We start from the raw sequence: 17,729 nt of genomic DNA, 5'->3' as shown, positions 1-17,729 counted from the left end.
TGGCTTGCTCAACAAATTCAATGTAAGTGGCTGGTTGCCATCGTGTGCTGGAGGGCAGCTCCCTTCTAACAAGTGTGCGGAGAAGTTTCTACGAAACAAATTAGAATGGGGTTTGGGGATTTCTTTCCTTCAAACACATGCTTCTGTGCTGTTCCCTCCCACAGTGTTTGCTCTCACTCTTCTCTCCCACACACACCTTTCCCACATACCATATACAAATCACACCTTTGCACACTTTATTTCTGCTCCTTCCTTACAACTCTTGAGCCTTGCTCTGTTCTGTTGCTCACAGCCCACCCCCCCCCCCCCCCCCCCAGTTCGTCTCCATCACGTATTTGGGCTCTTTCTCTGTTAGGACAAAATCTGATCACAGAAACACTTGCGAAAAAGGAGGTTTATGGGGAAATTTCCCTTGTTCCAAGCTCTGCTGCAAGAGACCTCGGGGGGGGGGGCGTGAGGGGGTGGGAGTGGTGCAGGCTGGTGTGACCACCCAAATGCAGCAGTAAATAAGTGAAGATGGGTGAGAGGGAGAGCCATAGGACCTTCACGGGAGACCAAAAAATGCCTTCTGCTATCCGTTGCACTTGTGTTAACAGTCAATTAACTTACCTTGGACTGTGGCCAGGTTTAGCAAAGCCATTCTTTAGAGTATTCCCAGTTCAACCCAAAAGGAAGGAAGCTGTACAGTATGAACGAGATGGTTGTATGCTTACATAAATTCTCGCTGCTTCAGGCTCCTATGCTTTAGCTAATCACACTTTTCCTGCCCCCTCTTTCTTCTGTAGACCTCTCAAAGATCATATTTTGGACAAAGACATTAGCACAGTCTTATTGGGTCTTCAGTGTCCAATATTTTGCCATCTGGCAGCAGGAATCTTCCCACAGCAAGATCTCTGAGCTTGGTTGGTGTGAATGAAAAAGAAAAGGGAAAAGTGGCAAGCTCACATTCCCACGGAGCCAAGTCCTCTCCTCCACCTACACTGCAGAACAGCAGCTCCTTATCCCATCAAGCCCACAATCTCCTTCACAAACTTCAAATGGCTTAGTTTTGTTCAACCTTCCCTTTCCAGTTCTTAAACAACTTCCTTTGGGCTTTATTTAGACCAAGCAGTGGTTCCCACTGGGATGTTGCCAAGCAAGGAATTAATCTGTTTGGATGGAGATATGAGGGGTCAGCAGGCAAATTTAGACAAAGATCAAATGTTGGGTGGACCACCATAGTATCCATCTGTACCAGACGGTCTCGGTTTTGGAGACAAAATTTCAGGAGGAAACACTCTGGAATGAGTGTCTCCTCTGAAAGGAAAAGGGCCTCCCCTTTTCCTCCACCAATAAGACAAGTGGGTCACAGCAAGTGAAAGTGGAAAAAAGCAAACTGTTTATTAACACCAAACAAAACAGGGTAGAACAGGGGAAAAAACCCCAAAAACCTCAAAATACAACAAATTCCCGGAGAGGGAACAGACACACGGGCTCGAACCAGCCAGGGCCACCCCGTGGGCTCCCCGGACTGGCGAGGAGGGAAGGGAGGCAGTGAGGCAAGGGGGGGGAGAGAAGGGAAAAAAAGAACAAGAAAAACCAACTGAACCTTTTCCCAGCTAGCCAGAACACAAAAGAAACCCAAAGAGCAGCACAGCATTCCCGGCGCACTCCCTCCTGAGCCCTGCCCAGCCCCAGAGCCCCCGAGCCGCTGGGCTGAGCCGTTCAACTGCCCCGCAGTCGGTCCCGTGGCCCCGGCCCCGGGTCCATGTTAAAGAAACAGTGGCCTTGGGCATTGAGCAGATGGTTAAGGAATAAAGCGGCTTCATAACGTCACCCCAGGCCACAGACCGAACTGGATTTTTCTCTAGAAAGTTTCGGGCATGAATGGGGCAACCTGGGAGAAAATAAATGGGAGAAGGGCAAGCATCTACTTTTCTTCACATATGTTTAACAGCAGACTTTCTTATAGCTCAAGTGTATCTGGCATTCAAGCTTGTGCATGACCCTGCTGTACCTTCTTGTAGCAGATACTGCTTCCATCAGAGCCTCAGCCTTTTACTGTGTGACCTTACTGCCACACAACTATTCCAACTAATTTGGATGCTATTTTAATGAGCAGAGGTGACAGATGATGCTGATGTGTGTCTCCTTTTCCAGGTGATAGGGGAAAGAGCAGAACTCAGTGTGACAAGTTGCAAATCAGCTCTTCTGGAGGAGAATTTCAGTCCTAACCTTTAAGACACATGTCTGACAGCACCTGCCCAAAGCATCAATCTCTGAAAGAGTCAATCATACAGTGAGATTCTGCAGTTTCCCTTCAGGTCTAAATTGTTCTTTCTCTGGTCTGCCACCTGTAGTAGCTGTTGGCAAAGAGAGAAATTAGGCAGAAAACAGATTGGCTTTTTTCATAGCCTTATTCCCATTTCCATCTTTGCCTGTGGCTTTGTCCCACAGAGAAACCAGGTAGAACAGCAAAAAGTCTGGAAACTATGTGGAATCAGGACAACGGGAGTAATTTCTTGCTGCACTTGCTCTGAAATTTTCAGTTTGGGGGCAGAGCTGAAAGAAATTGTTTCTCTGAACAGCCCCATGGTGGGACTTGATTCATCTCTCTGGATCATCATGGAGCTGGACACCATGGCTTTCCTTAATAGTCAGAGGAGGGAAAGAAGTACTTCTCTGGTATGAACCCCCCACTTCAGATCTTCAACCCTGGATGAACTAATTCATACAGAGCAGTCCCCTCCCTTGAGTCTGGGCTGCCAGCTTGAATGGGGATACCTACATAGGATAAAACAAATCCTTGCCTTCTGCCCCTGCCTCTTGTCCCAGCTCCTGAGCTGTCTCTGTTTTTTGGTCCAACATGTTCAGCTCTCTCATGATATAGAGACCCTCAACAGTCATAGCAGGATGTCTTCTCAAATAACTAAGTGGCTCTAAACCAGAAAGATTTCTGCTCAGCATAACTCAGCTTTGGGATTACATGAGGCATTGCATCAGGCTCAGAGGTGAACCTTGAGGACTTCTCTAGTTTGCTCCATTGGGAAAATACAGAAGGCTGCTTTCTAGGACCATCTTGGTTTGAGGGCATAACTCCTGTGGCTCTGCATTGTGCAGATCTCACCAAGGCCCAGGCTTCTGGACAGAATTCTGGGTGCAAAGACAACTCAGATCCCTACCTCCAATCCACTGCATTTGCCTCCACAAGAAGGAATGGTAATCAAACCCAAGGGCCCTAACTGATCCAAAATCAAAAGACAAAGAAAACCAGGCACAAGAACAAATACTTTCCTGCCAGAGTTCAAGAAGTGTTTGGACAATGCTCTCAGGCACGTGGTGTGATTCTGGGGGTGTCCTGTGCAGGGCCAGGAGTTGGACTTGATGATCCTTGTGGGTCCCTTCTAACTCATCATATTCTATGACTCCATGTTTCACTTAGGAGGTAACAAATGAATCAGACAACACAGCAAATGCCTCATTTAGATATTAGCTATGATTAAATACCTATTTAGCTATTGACCATGTCAGTCTTCAGTAACTTCAACCTGTGCTTAGCAAGAACTGAGGCAATCCTTCGTATCTTCTTTCCTCTGGCTCAAGGAGAATAATGTGATCTTCAAGGTCAATGTAATTATCTCCTCCTTCTCATTAAAGGAATTGCCAAAGTACCCATTTAAAATCATTAGCCTCCCCACCCGTTTCATTGCAAATGATTTATGAGGAAGTTAATCCCTCCTCTTTTCTCCTGAACACATTTCTGACTAGGAGTGGCATATTGAGATCCCCCCTTGTCCAGGGTGGAATCCTATTTATTATAAAAGTGGGGAACATGGCAAGCTGAAAAATAAGGCAGTCAGCTGTTTGTTTTAAAGGAATAAAATCCTTCTCTTGGCTGAAAGAAGAGAAACAGCTCCAGATCCAAGTCCTCTGCTTACAGACCATGGGACAGAGCAAAAATCATCTCTATAGAGAAGGGCTTAATACAGACTGGCTCAACTCTCAGACATGCAGGTGAGAGGACAATGGAGTGAGTTCCTTAATCTGTTAGTTTCCCACCCACCAAAAAGTCAGTAATTTTGGCTCATTTAATCTCCCTGGACCTGAGTGTGGCTGTCTTCCCTCTGGTAAGGCTGCATATCTTCCCTGGAAAAAAACCCCAAGAAATCACACTTGGCCCCTGGCTATTTCAAGCCAGCAGAAGAGTCATGCTTGGGCAGGCTATGAAAAACACTCCATAGAGACCCATTAAATGGGAAAATTTGGAAATTTCAGCCCTGTCTGATGATGCTGGATGCTGCCAGAAGTGACAATAGCCTTTAGTTTTATGTGTTTGGAAACTACAGTGCTAGTGTTGTGACAATGCAATTAGCTGTAATTTTTTTTCACACTTTTTTAATGGTCTTTCCTAAGACCACAGCTACACACCATCTGAGATCAGCTGCCAGCACTCAGCAGACCCTGTAGCCAACAATGTTACTCATTTAGACCTAATAGAGTGTGCATCTTGTTACTGTAAGCCCCTGTAACCAGCTGTGGGAACCACCTCATTCCTTTTCTGTGTATCCCAGGAAAATCCTTGTGGTAAGAGGGATGAAGAAGTAGCGTCAGCATCCTGTGGATTTTGTCTGGTGTTGTGATCATGGTGTGAGGATCTCAAGGGCTGCACATGTAGCTAAGCAGCATAATTTATACTGTGATTACCTTGCCAAGCTGTTAACAAATATGTTCAGGTGATGGAAGAATGAGCAGGGAACTTTCAGATTTAGGGGATGGTGCTCACACACTGCTGCCCAAATCATCACAAATACCTGCACGATTAAAGTCAAACACATGCAGGGTAAATTTAGCTGTAATAAAAAGGAAGGGGAAGGTGCCCAGAGAAGCTGTGGAAACCCCATCCCTGGAAGTGTTCAAGGCCAGGCTGAACGAGGCCCTGAGTGACCTGGTCTAGTGGAAAGTGTCCTTGCGCATGACAGAGGTGTTGGAACCAGATGATCTTTAAGGTCCATTCCAAGCCAAACCATTCTATGATTCTGTGATTCTATGATGCAGGGACTGGACAGAAAATCAGGATAGAAGCGGTCAAGTGCTGCTCACACGTCACTGCTGAGCTCCTGTTAAGAGTTAATTAAAATTAAAAGAGCTGTGTTTCCCTTCTTGGTCTCAGCAGCCTTGATGAGAAACCCAAGACCTGCCATTCCTTCTGAGTGCCTGTTTTCTGTCTGTAAGTGAATCAATCCTGCCTTAATTTACTCACCTCCAACATCTGTTACTGGCCCCTGTAATTGCAGGGTTGGTCTTGCAAGGTGTCCATTGTGAATGGACAGGCAGGATCTTATTCCTGCTGCTGTTTGGTGTAGTGGGAAGTCTTATGGGTGCATGATGATCCCAGCTCTGTGCTTTCTGCCTTAGTTTCCCCAGTGGGAAAAGGAAGATACTGGCATGGAAAACATGGGATATCAAGCACCTGGGGATAAGAACTTTTGTGAACTTCCTGGTCCTGCTGGGTTTCCCAGCCTCCCTGAGCACTGTTCACTTGAGGTTTTGTCCTGCACCCGAAACAAAGCCTGTGGCCAAAAGAAGAGGGAAATCAGCTTTCCTAGAAGTGTTTTTCTTGGAATCAAATCATAGAGGGATGCTTGGACAGGAGGTGAGTTTGTAGTTGCCTCCAGAGCCTCCATTACAGCCCTGCTCCATGTCTGAGGCTTTCTCCCAGCCCTCCCAGTCCCTTTGTCCTGTCCCCACCTGGCTGCTGGAGAAGGCTGGATGTCTCAGGGATGGTTCTCCCATGTCTCAGGCATGGAAATACTTCCATTCTTCATCCTAATTCCCTGTGACGTGTCAATAACAGGCAGCTTTTTTGCATGGGGGGTGGAATTTATCTCTCTGTGGGAGACGTACCTTGAAGGATAGGGGACATGAAGCTCCATGATGAGATGGTCTTCCCTTCAGCACCACCCAGTCTTTTGGGAGGGGGGATGGCACCCTCAGTAAGTTTGTGCAGCGCACAACATGACAAAGTGCTCCTGGAGGATCAGATTGGCCCTCCAGCCACAGACCCATCTGACGGCTGAAAGGGCCATCCCTGACCCCATGTCCTTGGCGAGGCATGTGCCCTGGACTGGCTTGGCATCATGGGCAGGGAACAAACAGCCAGGTCTCTGCCCTCCGTTTCTGGTTTGAGCCTGGCAGGCATGAGCGGTTTGGGTCTGAGCTCCCCGGCGCCACAAGGAATGTTTTGATGTACAGACATGCTTGTTCAACACCGCCTCAGCTCTGTGCTAATTAAATCCAAAGGGTAATCATTATTTCATTGAGTTTCCTCCAGCACTGTAATTCCATCTCTGCTGTGGCAGAAAGCCCTGGACAGAGAGGGAGTGACAGGGCCGCTGCTTTAGTCTTTTCTTTCTCTCTCTCTCTCTTTCTCTCTCTCTCTCTCCTGTCTCCTCATTACTTCTCTCTTTCACACACAGGTTGTTCTTCATGCAATGAGTAATTCCTTGCTGAAGAACCATGGCAGTGTGACAAAGTCACATAAATTCCATGGGAAACTGGTCAGCTTCATGAAGTTAAATCCACTGGGGCCTATTAGAAACCAGCCCCAGCATAGAAGCCTCTTGAGAATCCAGGGCTATGTCCAGAGTCAAGGAAATCACTCTGGGGAGCAGCACTGACCCTCTTGGGCATTTCCTGGGTGGGCAGAGGGGTCTTTTGATCGGGCCAATACGTGTTCTTATTTGTCCTTCACTCCCACTAGGCCCTCCCCTGGTGATCGGTAATGGTCAGCCCCTGACAATTGCAGGATCCCTTTTGTCCTGTCCCTGCAGAGTTCCATCCACCGCAGCTGGATGAGGCCCCACTGGCAGAAGGGTCACCTTGCAGTCAGTTCAGCCCATGGGAGAAAGATCTGTGTGGAATCATGCAGAAGAGGCTAAAAAGAATCCTCTTCCTGTTGGGAACAGGGACCTGAGACAGCAGAAGAGGAGGGAAAGGTTGAAACCCTGCATGATTTGACTTTGCAAACCCACTCCTGCAGTGTGTAAGAGTGTGTGTGTTCACTAGGATGGCTCCATCCGCTCTCTGCTCCTGCTTGCACAGAGGCCTCTGCATCACCAGTGCCCAGGGCTGTCTGAGAGACCTGAACTGAAATTGGATTTTGTGCTTCACTGACTGATATCAAAATGATAAAAAAAAAATTCCCTTCTGTTTGAAGCAAGAGGGGTCTTCCAAGGGGGTTTCAGTAAGATGCTTAAAAAAATCTACCAAATAATAGAAACCACTGAAAGTAACTTCATTGTGGCTTAATGCTTGGTATTCACTTTCTGTCCATAATGGAAATTTTGACATTATTTTGCATTGTTTAGCATGTCTTAACTTTACCTTCCCCTCCTTTTTTAAATTTTCCTCTCAGAGATATATAATTAAAAGAAACAAAAAAAAGGAAAATCACCAGTCTGGACTTCTGGCTACCACACCTCACCTGTGACACTGCTGAATTGGGATTTTTTAGCATCCTCTCCAGTCAGACAGTGTAGAAGACCACACAGCAACCTGTGTTTACAGGCAGTTCCAGCCTCTCTTAAATTTTCTTTTCTTGTTAGATGAAGTTGTAGATTACTCTAGATGGATTATGTGGAAAATCCATTTTCACTGCTGAGAAATAGTCAGAGAGAGCCCTTTGCCTTAGAAAAATATCTGTCTGCTGTGACTGCTTCAGTCTGGGCCTCCTCTGGCTCTTTGGACTTCATCTCACCTGGCTTTCATGGTCTCACGTGTTAATGTCACCCTGTGTGTCAAACACTCCTGACTCCCTTCAAAGTTAGACGGAACAAACACACACACTTTCAAGAGTTTCTCCCTCTGGCTCATTTTGCCACTGAGTTGTTGGAGGACTACATTTGCATGCCGTCCCTGCCAAGTAGCAGGTGAGTCATTTCTTGCTCATATCCTCAGCAAGATTTCAGATTTTGTTGGGGTAGAGGACCCTTTCCAGCTTTTATCAATTCAGCACAGTCAGACTGCATCTCTTTGTTGCTGTTGCAATATATATACCAGGGAAAACCAACCCCTTCTAAGTAGTTCTGTAATTCATGTGAGGTTTGAAGAAATGTGGAGGCTTATCTGTCTTCCAGTAGGCTAATAGGAAAAGAGCCAGGAATTTCTGAGCTCTCTTCCCAGTGTTGGCTGTATGCTCTTGGCTTTATGAGCTGGGATCTCAGCCTGTGTTATGTATTTCCCCTTGATTTGCCTAACACGTCATGTACCAGATGAAGATGGTTCCTTACACAGGGGAATTTATGCTTCCTGAATTCACAGACTGCACTGTCAAAAGGCACCACAAGGATCATCTTATCTGACCTTATGTATACAGAAAAATAGACTTTTCCCAGAAATTGGATTAGAGCATCTCCTTTTGTAGATATCTAATCTTTATTTCAACATCCGAAGCCCTGGTGACTTGGCAGCCTCCCTGATAAGCTTTTCCAATATTTAATTACCTTCATAGCAGTGAGTTGGTGTCCACTTCAAAGACTGAATTAATCTACTTCTATCTTCCACCTATCATGTCTTGTTCCCATTATCAGCCTGGCTGAAGAACCTCCCCTTCTCTGTCTCACTATCAGACAGCTTTTCCCTAAGTAAATACTCACATGCAGTGATCCCTTTCAGCCTTCTCTTTGATGAATAAGGTTATGTTCCTAAACTTTTATGTTGACATGTGTGCAGCTAATCTCTGGCCCTCTGTGAGTTCCCCAGCCCCTGGTGTGTGGCCAGCAGAATTGACCCATCACGTCCCAGCAGCCCTTGCCTGCTGTCTACTAAGGCAACAAGGAGTCCTTTCTGTGAGACCTTTCTTTGTTTTGGATACTCCAAGATCTTTGTCAGCCTCTTCTGACACATCAGCTTGGCTGGCACTCACCCATCCCCAACTCACTGCAGTTCAAGGCAGCCTCTCACCCTTTAGGGGTGAAATAGCTTCTGTCAGGGTATTTGTCTCCCAGACTGACACCCCATTGACTCTCTCTCCTTCCGTGGATGTACCTATATATCAGCCCAGTACATTTCCCAACCCAGAGACCTTTGAACTGCTCCTGCAAACCCCATCTGCTTCTCAGTCCCCTTAAAATCTTTCTGCACCTCCTTCCAGTGCCTCCTTCCCAGTCCATCTTCCTGAGCCTGCATCTGGGCTTTGAACCCTTTAATCCTCCATGCCTGGACTTGCTCCTGTCTGCTTCTCCATGGCTGTCCACTTTTTGCCTTCTCTGTTAAGAAAAGGTTTACAACCCCATCCCGTTACAGACATGTTTCGAGATCTGTCAAGGGGCCAGTTCTGACACCATTTAATGCATGTTCTGGTAATCTCATCAAATGAAGTTCAGAAGAAAAAAGCAGAATACCTTGGAGGAACAGCGAGGTATGACACTGCCACAGCTGCCTTTATCAGCAGAGGCTCAGGGGCTGAAGTGTGATGAATGCTGATGAAGGTTTCCTGCTCTACCACCTGACTGATTATAGACATATGTCCAGATTGCAAGCTCACTGATGAAATCCCAAATTAACTGCTCTGTTGTTTTGCTAAGAACGGATGGTGCTCACCCTTCTGGTTGTTCCCTTCTACTCTGCCAATATTGCCATGACCTAAGCCCTGTGCCAGCCCATTCCTTTTCCCTGCGGTTCCACAAGACTTGTTAGATTCCATGTAGATGACTCTTCAGGTCATCTCTTGATGGCTCCTGGCAGTGAGTTGTCCAGGCCTATTGATCTGACAGATGCCATTGCAGCAGATGATTCCCCCTTGCTGCAGATGGTTAGCTCTCAGCTCCATCCACCTTGCCATGCTGCCTTCTTCCAAACAGGGACCAGAGAGCTCTGTCAGGGATTTCTGAGAGACTGGCTGTGATCCTGCTGAGTGCATCCTGTGGTCAGCCTAATCCTGAATTTACAGTCCCCCTGTATGTATGAAATGTTTAAAAAGATGCCTGTGAACCTCAGGCCTGGAGATTTCAGAGCCTGAGCCAGACCGCCTTGGCCCATCAAGGATCTAACGAATGAGCTGAACATCTAACTTGGTTTGAAACCCATGCTCACCTAAACTTTCATGCCAGAAAGAAGTTAACTTAAGGCAAAGGCTGAATCTTAATTGCAACTCATTCCCTGTCCCCAGAAAAATCAGTCCTCCTTGGACAAGGTAGATCAGAAGGAAAGTGCTTTTGCCTATCTTTGGGGTGGAAAGAATGTGGGTGATCCCCTTCATTTCCGAGTGCCATTGCCTTTAGCTCTGGTAGATGTGTTCTTCTCTGGTGCAGTGCCATATCTTTGCATGGATGAATTTGGTGGCTATGCTACTTCTCTGGAGGTCTGGCTGACTCCTATTAATATAGATATTACAGGAAATTGACAGGCACTGCCTGACCAAGTGATGTGCAAACACTCATATGAGATCTCCAGGCTTTGGCTTCGGGAATGCCTGGAGACTTTCCATGCTTTGTATTTTGCAATGACTTGCATTCCTGATTATGCTAACATTGCACCCTCCTCCTGGCAGAAAAGTGGCACCCACCACCACGAGGAGGTGCAGTGTCATGGTTTCCTAACAAAGTCATCTCAAGGACAGAAGAAGTCTCACTATTTAGGAAAAGAAGTGGTATCTAATAATTACTTTTTCCCCTCGAATGCATGCAACTTCTGAACAGGCAGTGACAACCTGTGTCACCCTGACATCCCTCTTATCAGTTTGCTGTGTTGGCAGCACCACTTTTACTGCCATGGTTGTGAAGGGGATTGATCCAGAGGCTGCCACCCTAACCAGAGCCCCATTCCCTCCTGAATCTCACCTCTGCCTGTCCCAATACAGGGAGATGCTGACTAGGGCTAGAGGAAGCTCTGTCTCTTGCCAGCACTATTTACCTGATGATGGGGCAATTTGTGACCAAGGTCACCGTCATGGGGCAATTTCTGTTCTTATCTCCTTGGAACAGAGCATACCCTTTGTTTTCTGTGCATGCTGTCTGCTCCCTGTTTTACCTGCAGCATGTAGCAGGCACCTGGGAGAAGAGCAGATCCCCCAGTTAATTTCTGCAAAGCTGATAAAAACGCTATCTGCTGCATCCCAAGCTGTGCCTAAGGTGGTTAATGAGGGAACCAGCCTTCAGCAGGGGCTCAGCAATTCCCACATAGCTGATACTCAGCATCGTCCCCTGTCAGTCATTAATCTTGTGACTTCGCTACCACATCTGCGGGGGTAAAGATGAGGAGTCACCTGCTCAGGCTGAGGCTAGGGAACATTCAGATTAGAGGTTGGGGTGTGGATTTAGATTAGACATAAGGAAACATTTGTTTGTTATAAAAGTGCTGAGGCAGTAGCACAGGTTGCCTGGAGAAACTGTGTATGTCTCATCCCTGGAAATGTTCAAGGCCAGGCTGAACGGGGCTGTGAGCAACCTGGTCTAGTGGAAGGTGTTCCTGCCCATGGCAGGGGGGTTGGAACTGGATGGTCTCTGAAGTCCCTTCCAAACCATTCTACCATTCTATGATTTGATACCGAGTGTAGTTTCACAATCATCAGGGAAGATCTAGTATATAGTGGATCTCTAGAACCTGTCAGCTTCAGGGATTTTGTCCTTTCTTCCGACTGCTTCTGAGATTAGTTCAATCCCTGGGAAGAGCCATGCAGCTTTTATTTAGGCTTTCAAACATATCTTGAGAGTTTGAAGGAGGGAAGATAAGTGATAACAGCAAATATAACAAATTGTTCATCCCTGCTTATGCTCAGTACCACCTTTGTAAGATGGAAGGAAAATCTCTGCTCCTGAAAAACCAAGTATTTTGCTAGGAAGTGTTTGAACCTCAGGGATCTTTGGATATACGAGAGGTTTGGAGTCTGAACAGCCTCTCTAATCCCAAGTCTCTAGCCATCCCCATGGCTCAGGTGGTCAGGCACACAGTCTTGTGCTTCTCAAGCTGAACCAAGAGCGTAGGGAGGTGTGATGAGGAGAGACCCAAGCTTGTGGGACAGAAGCCAGGCAGGTCCAGCTGCAGTCAGAATGCCTTGGCTGGGTGTCAGAGGAGCTCGGTGCCAAAGCTAATAAGCCTGCCAGGAGCCAGGACTTCCTTGCTTGGCTGAAAAACTAGGCTAATGGTGCTTGGCTGGCTCCAGAGCTCTGCTGGAAACTGCATAGCTGCTCCGCCATGTAAAACTGATGCTTCAGACTGGGCTACTAACTTCTCTTCTGCAGCAGGTAATACAGGGATCTGTGGCACTGAAATGGGGCCATGCCTGACATGAGGATTGTCCTGGGGACTCTCTCCTCTGCTGTGGCTTGCAGAGAGAAAAGAAAGGAATTGCCACCTCACTCCCATTATGCTGCTGGGGCTGTTACAGTGATTTCAGTATTCCCTTGATGACAGTAGGATCCCTGCCAGATGTGGGGCTTCCATTCTGCTTTGAGATACTGGAAAAATGCATTTTTCTTAGCTCTGACTTTTAGCTTCAGAAGAGGGAAGCTGTGAGGGTGTGAGGCACTGGCACAGGATGCCCTGAGAAGTTGTGGACATCCCATCCCTGGAAATGATCAAGACCAGGCTGGATGGGGCTCTGAGTACCCTGGTCTAATGGAAGGTGTCCCTGCCCATGGCAGGGGAGTTGGGATTAGTTGATCTTTAAGGCCCCTTCCAACTCTAATCACTCTATGATTTTATGACTCTACCAGTGCTTTTCTGGGGTGTTGAAACTCAGAAAATCATATTTGCAGAGTTGCCTCAGAAAACCACTACTTTTCCCACAAAACAGTGAACCCCAAACCCATTGTGAGCCTCGTAGTGTTCTTTCCCAGAACAGCACCTCTGTCCCTGGCATCACCAAGTGTCTTCACTTTTTCTGTGGATCAGAGACTGGCCTGCTTCCGTGTGAATGTATATTTCTACTTTCTGAGTAGCTGAGGAGCAAAAGTAGAGACAAGAATATTCTTATGGGGAATGTTTTGGGCTGAAAAGATGTCTCACTGAGGAATTCAAACCCAGCTGGGAAATAAATTCCAAAGGCAGAAGCCCACTGGACTTCTCAAAAGGCTTGACACACCATTAGGGCAGTCTTATGGCAAGTAGATAGGGACCTGATGGAGTCACTGTGAGTTCCTAAAATGACCAAGGTAAAAGTACGACGCTGTGAGGAGTTTTGGGGAAACTAACTGAAACACTGTCTTAATCATCTCATATTTTCTGTGACAGTATCCATTTTTGGATATCGTTTGCAGGATCCCTGGGGCAGGATCCTTTCCAATTTAGACATAGAGTAGTGTTTGCCTTGGGAGGCTGAGGATGCTGCCACAGGACATTTAACAAACAGTGGTAAAAATAGCATTGTGACATGATTGCCACCATGGGTTATCCAGGCATTTCTCATGGGATATCATAGGTATATGTTCCATGCCCTCCCCCTTTCCTGTTTATTCAAGAGGATTTTCACCTCTGCAGTCTCTGGGATGCAGGTCCCAGATGGCACTCTGACAAGCAGGCAGCTGTTGTGTGTGGGATTTTTGAAGGCAAACAATCACTTCATTAAAAATTTAAATGAGAAAATTTCTGTGAATGAATACTTCTGGGGAAAATGAAGGATTTTTACACTAGTGATTAGGATTAGGAGCAAGACAGGGGAAAACCTTGCCCCCTGTGTTCCTGCAAAGGAGACTGCAGGTAAGGACCAAACCAGAAGCTGTTTCCCTCAGTGAATCTCACATGAAGAGCTACGGCCTCTTCAGGAGTTTCTTACCTTTGACAGACACAGCAGATTAACAGGTCAGAGAATTACCACAGGCCTAAAGATGACCCCCATTGTCAGTGGAGAGCTACCAATGCAGGTGACAGGTCTGGTGAGACAGAGCTTGTGTTTCAGGACATTGTCTAACCTAATAGTCCAACACGTCACAGTCCTACACACATTTATCTTCACAGCAGACCAGCCAGGGCCAAGCTGTAGGCTGTAAGTAGGCAAGATGCTCAGAGGTACTTGGGAGCCTTCAGAACACTGGTTTTGAACCTAAGATGGATGCAGCCATCACTCTTAGAGTCCAGATACTATTGGGAAGAGGGACTTGGAGTGCTCATTTTGCAGGCAACCATCCTCGTCCAGCTGTGCATTTTTTTTAGTGGCTGCATGGCCTGATGGGATGGTTTAGCTCACTGATCTGTCTGAAAACTGGTGGTCTCTGGTCTTTCTTTGATACTTTGTAGGGCAACACAAGTTCTGGCTTTCATGTAATGTAGAGGAAAGTCAGGACAACCTCTTTCTACTGCCCTGCGGTCACAGGGTGACTTAAACCACCCATTCAAACACACTTCATAAAAATTGTCATTCGTGTATTCAAGCCCACCCAGAAAGTCCAGCATGGTAGAGGGGCTTGAACCCAGTTTCTGGGTGAGAAACCCATAACCTGTGGCCCTTCGTATGTTCTCCATTGGCTGAAACCCCCCCATGTCATGTCAGGACAGTGATGTCACGTACTTCTGCCAGTCCCTTGGCCACCTTTGGACCATTTCTTTGTGTTTAATCCCCTCTGAATTCATGGGGTAGCTTGATTGCCCCAAAATGCATCATCACATGCCACTTAGCAGCGCCATGCTACCAACATCATTGCTGGTAAAAACCCACCAGCTCTGATGGGCCACACTCCCATCAAAAGAGGCTCTGGGAGTAAGAAGCTGTGTGTTTCCTTTAACCTACAATAAAGCAAAACAGTTCAAAGAGCTGGAAAAGGACGTTAACAATCTCTTTGAAATGGAGGTTCAAATTCCCAGCACGGGCCCAGTCAATTATCAGCAAGTGCTGTGACACTTCCACTGCTAACGAGGAAGAGGAGGGAGGGGAGCATGTGGCGCAGAGGTCCAGACAGGCAGCAGTGAGGGTTAAAGGACATCTCCACAGTGGTGGGAAAGTTACCAGGATTTTTTTCAGGCTGATTAACCCTTCTGCAGTGCACCCAGAGTGGAGGCTGGACCACTGGAATGGGTGGAGCTGGGCAGGGTGGCAGCACATTCCCCTGCCCAAACCTCTTTGCATCTGGCAGGGCTTTTCCGAGGGATGCACAGCGCCTGGCACTGCGGACTGCTGCTTTCTCCAGGGTGTTTCTCTGTGGCAGCATGAACCACTTTTATTTTAATCCCATTAATGAAAGGCGGTGAGTGCAGGGGTGGGGATGGGGCAGGAGGGGGGGTGGGTTTGTTTTGGCGCTGAGGATGGGTGCACACAGGCATACAAATGCTGGGAGACAAAGGCTGTGGTTAAGGGCTGGTACTCCACCTCCCTGCTTATTACAGGAAAGGATTTATCTGATGGCCTAGTTTCAGCTCCAATTTTCCATCTTTTAATCAGGTTCCCAGGTCTGCTTTTCCACTCAAAAAGGGAAGGAAGAAGAAATCGTGGGGTGATGAAGCAGGAATAATACTCTATAAACATGCATGGATCAGAGCGTATTGTTGCCCCAAAACTTTCCTAGGAGGCAGATCCCAGGGTAGGCAGAAGGATTATGCCCAGCCATGCAGCATTATTTTCTGGCATGGCAAGAGTGCATCCGTGCTTTCCCGCCTGACCAAGCCAGGGTTGTGTGAAACAAACGTGCTGGAAATAAAAACCTTCTGCAAAATGGAAAATGTACAGAGGAACAGCTATTTTTAAAAGGGACAGCACTTACTGCTGTTATGAAGTCAGTCACATAATCAGTCAGCAAGGGACTTCTGTGGGCTGACAGCTGACAGCCAGGAGAAACGGCTCCAGCAGACTGATGAGAAGAAAATGAGAGTTTTTGGGTACTGAGAGGTGCTTATTTTCTAATAAAGAGCAGAATTGCTGTCCTGTGCTGCCCTGGGCACAAGGCAGATAGGGGGAAGTGACCCTCACTCTCTTTCCTCATGCACTGGAAAGGAGGGGCAAGATGCTGATAACTCTCCAGCAGACAGAACACCACAAGCAAATGCCAGCTCAGTCACTTCTTCCTCCTCCCTAACCCAGCCTAGCCTTATTGCTGAGCCTCTGCTGAGGTTTTCCTGCTTCTAAAAATGTTGAGCCTCTAATTAAAACGCCCATCTTGCTTGCCAGGGCAAACATATCTGGCTGCAGAGCTGAGGTGGTTGTGGAGACAGCCAAAGCTTGCAGCTAACCAACCTGGCTGGCTTTCCTGGCATGGGTGACTGTTGATGCCTGACACCAGGCGTCCATCACACTGTGTTATCAAGCTGACTGAAAGCTTGAATGAGGGCCTCCTCAACTTATCCAAGCCTGAAGCCCCCATGTGCCCTTCCTCCTCTGTGGGGACATCAGTGCTGTTTCAGGTGTTCGTGCCCCACTGGTGCAGAGGGGACACACGTGGGATGGATGTGGGGGCTCCTGTTGCTGGTAGAGGCTTGCCTGTTTCTTCCCATTCAGAGGACTTTGGAAAGGCTGTTTAAATAAGAAATAATAATCGAAGCAATATATTAATTAACAATAATTGAAATAAGTCATTAATTAAATAATGAATAAAAATCAGTAGCAAAATAAGATGTTAAGGCAAAGGGGCAAAGGAGTACTGGCAGGGACAAGGTCTAACACAGTGCTGGAGCATCACATATGTGGGGCATTCACAAGGAAGTGGGAGCATACAGCTTCAGACCCATGGGTCCCAGGACAGTGTCCTTCCCCAGGAGAGGAGGACGTTCTCCACCGCTTTGACTGAGCCCACACCCCAGGGCAGAAGTGATTCCATCCCAAAGGAGTGTGGTGGTGTAGCTTCATGGTCACAGCCTTGTGGTGGATACCAGAGGAGCAGTCATCTATAACGGCTGGTGGTGGCTTTTCCCTTACAGTCCATAATAGTTGTGTGAGCAAGATTTGGCCTTCTCTGGTGATCTCACACCCCAGGCTATTGTCTGACTACCTTGTACGCCATCCTGAAGGACAGGGCAGTTCAGGGAAACAGATAAAGAACCAACAGTCCCTTCTGGGCAGCCTGCAAGTCTGCCTGCCTGGATGGAAGATGCAGTTGTTCCTTCAGGCTTGGGAGGAACAGGAACACTGCAGCTTCCCAGAGGCAGCTTCCTCAGCGGTTCTCTAATTGCACCACCTTTACACACAGCACCAAGAAGCATTTAGAATCAAATATGTTATTTTAGAGCAGGAAGACGCCTCCGGAGAGGTTTCTGTTTATTCTTTAGGTGCAATGGCTCTGCATGGTCTCAGCCCTCTGTGCAGCAGCCCCACCTCTGCAAAGGAGTGTGCTGAGACTGGATTATGTGTATCTCACTGCCAGAAGCTCTGTGGTCTGGCACTGTTTAGCCTTCTGTGCTGTGGCATCACTTCTGCGCCCCTTTGCTCCCTTCCACCTCCACAGAATCATAGAATCCTTAGGGATGGAAAAGACCTTTAAGATCATCAAGTTCCACCACTAATCCAGCACTGCCAAGTCCACCATTAAACTGTATCCCTAAGCACCACATCTACATGTTCTTGAACATTTCCATAGTTTTGTGGTCTCTCTCCACATCATCCCCCCCACCCCGATGCAAATCCAGCCTTCCAACATTAGCAGACCTTCTCCCAGATTGGTCAAATCCATAAAGAGGTCTCCGTGAGCTTTGAGCAGGTCCTGGAGCAGGGAATTTGCACTACATACTCTGTGCTGCTTCACTGCCATGTGTTCCTAATTTCCTTCAAGTCAACCAGTGAAGCTCTCAAGCCTTTCCATCACTGAAGAGCACAGTGAGCCAAGCACCATGGG

Source organism: Coloeus monedula, assembly GCF_965178545.1.
Source record: "Coloeus monedula genome assembly, chromosome: 3".
Taxonomy (NCBI): domain Eukaryota; kingdom Metazoa; phylum Chordata; class Aves; order Passeriformes; family Corvidae; genus Coloeus; species Coloeus monedula.
This window is presented reverse-complemented; position numbering follows the sequence as displayed.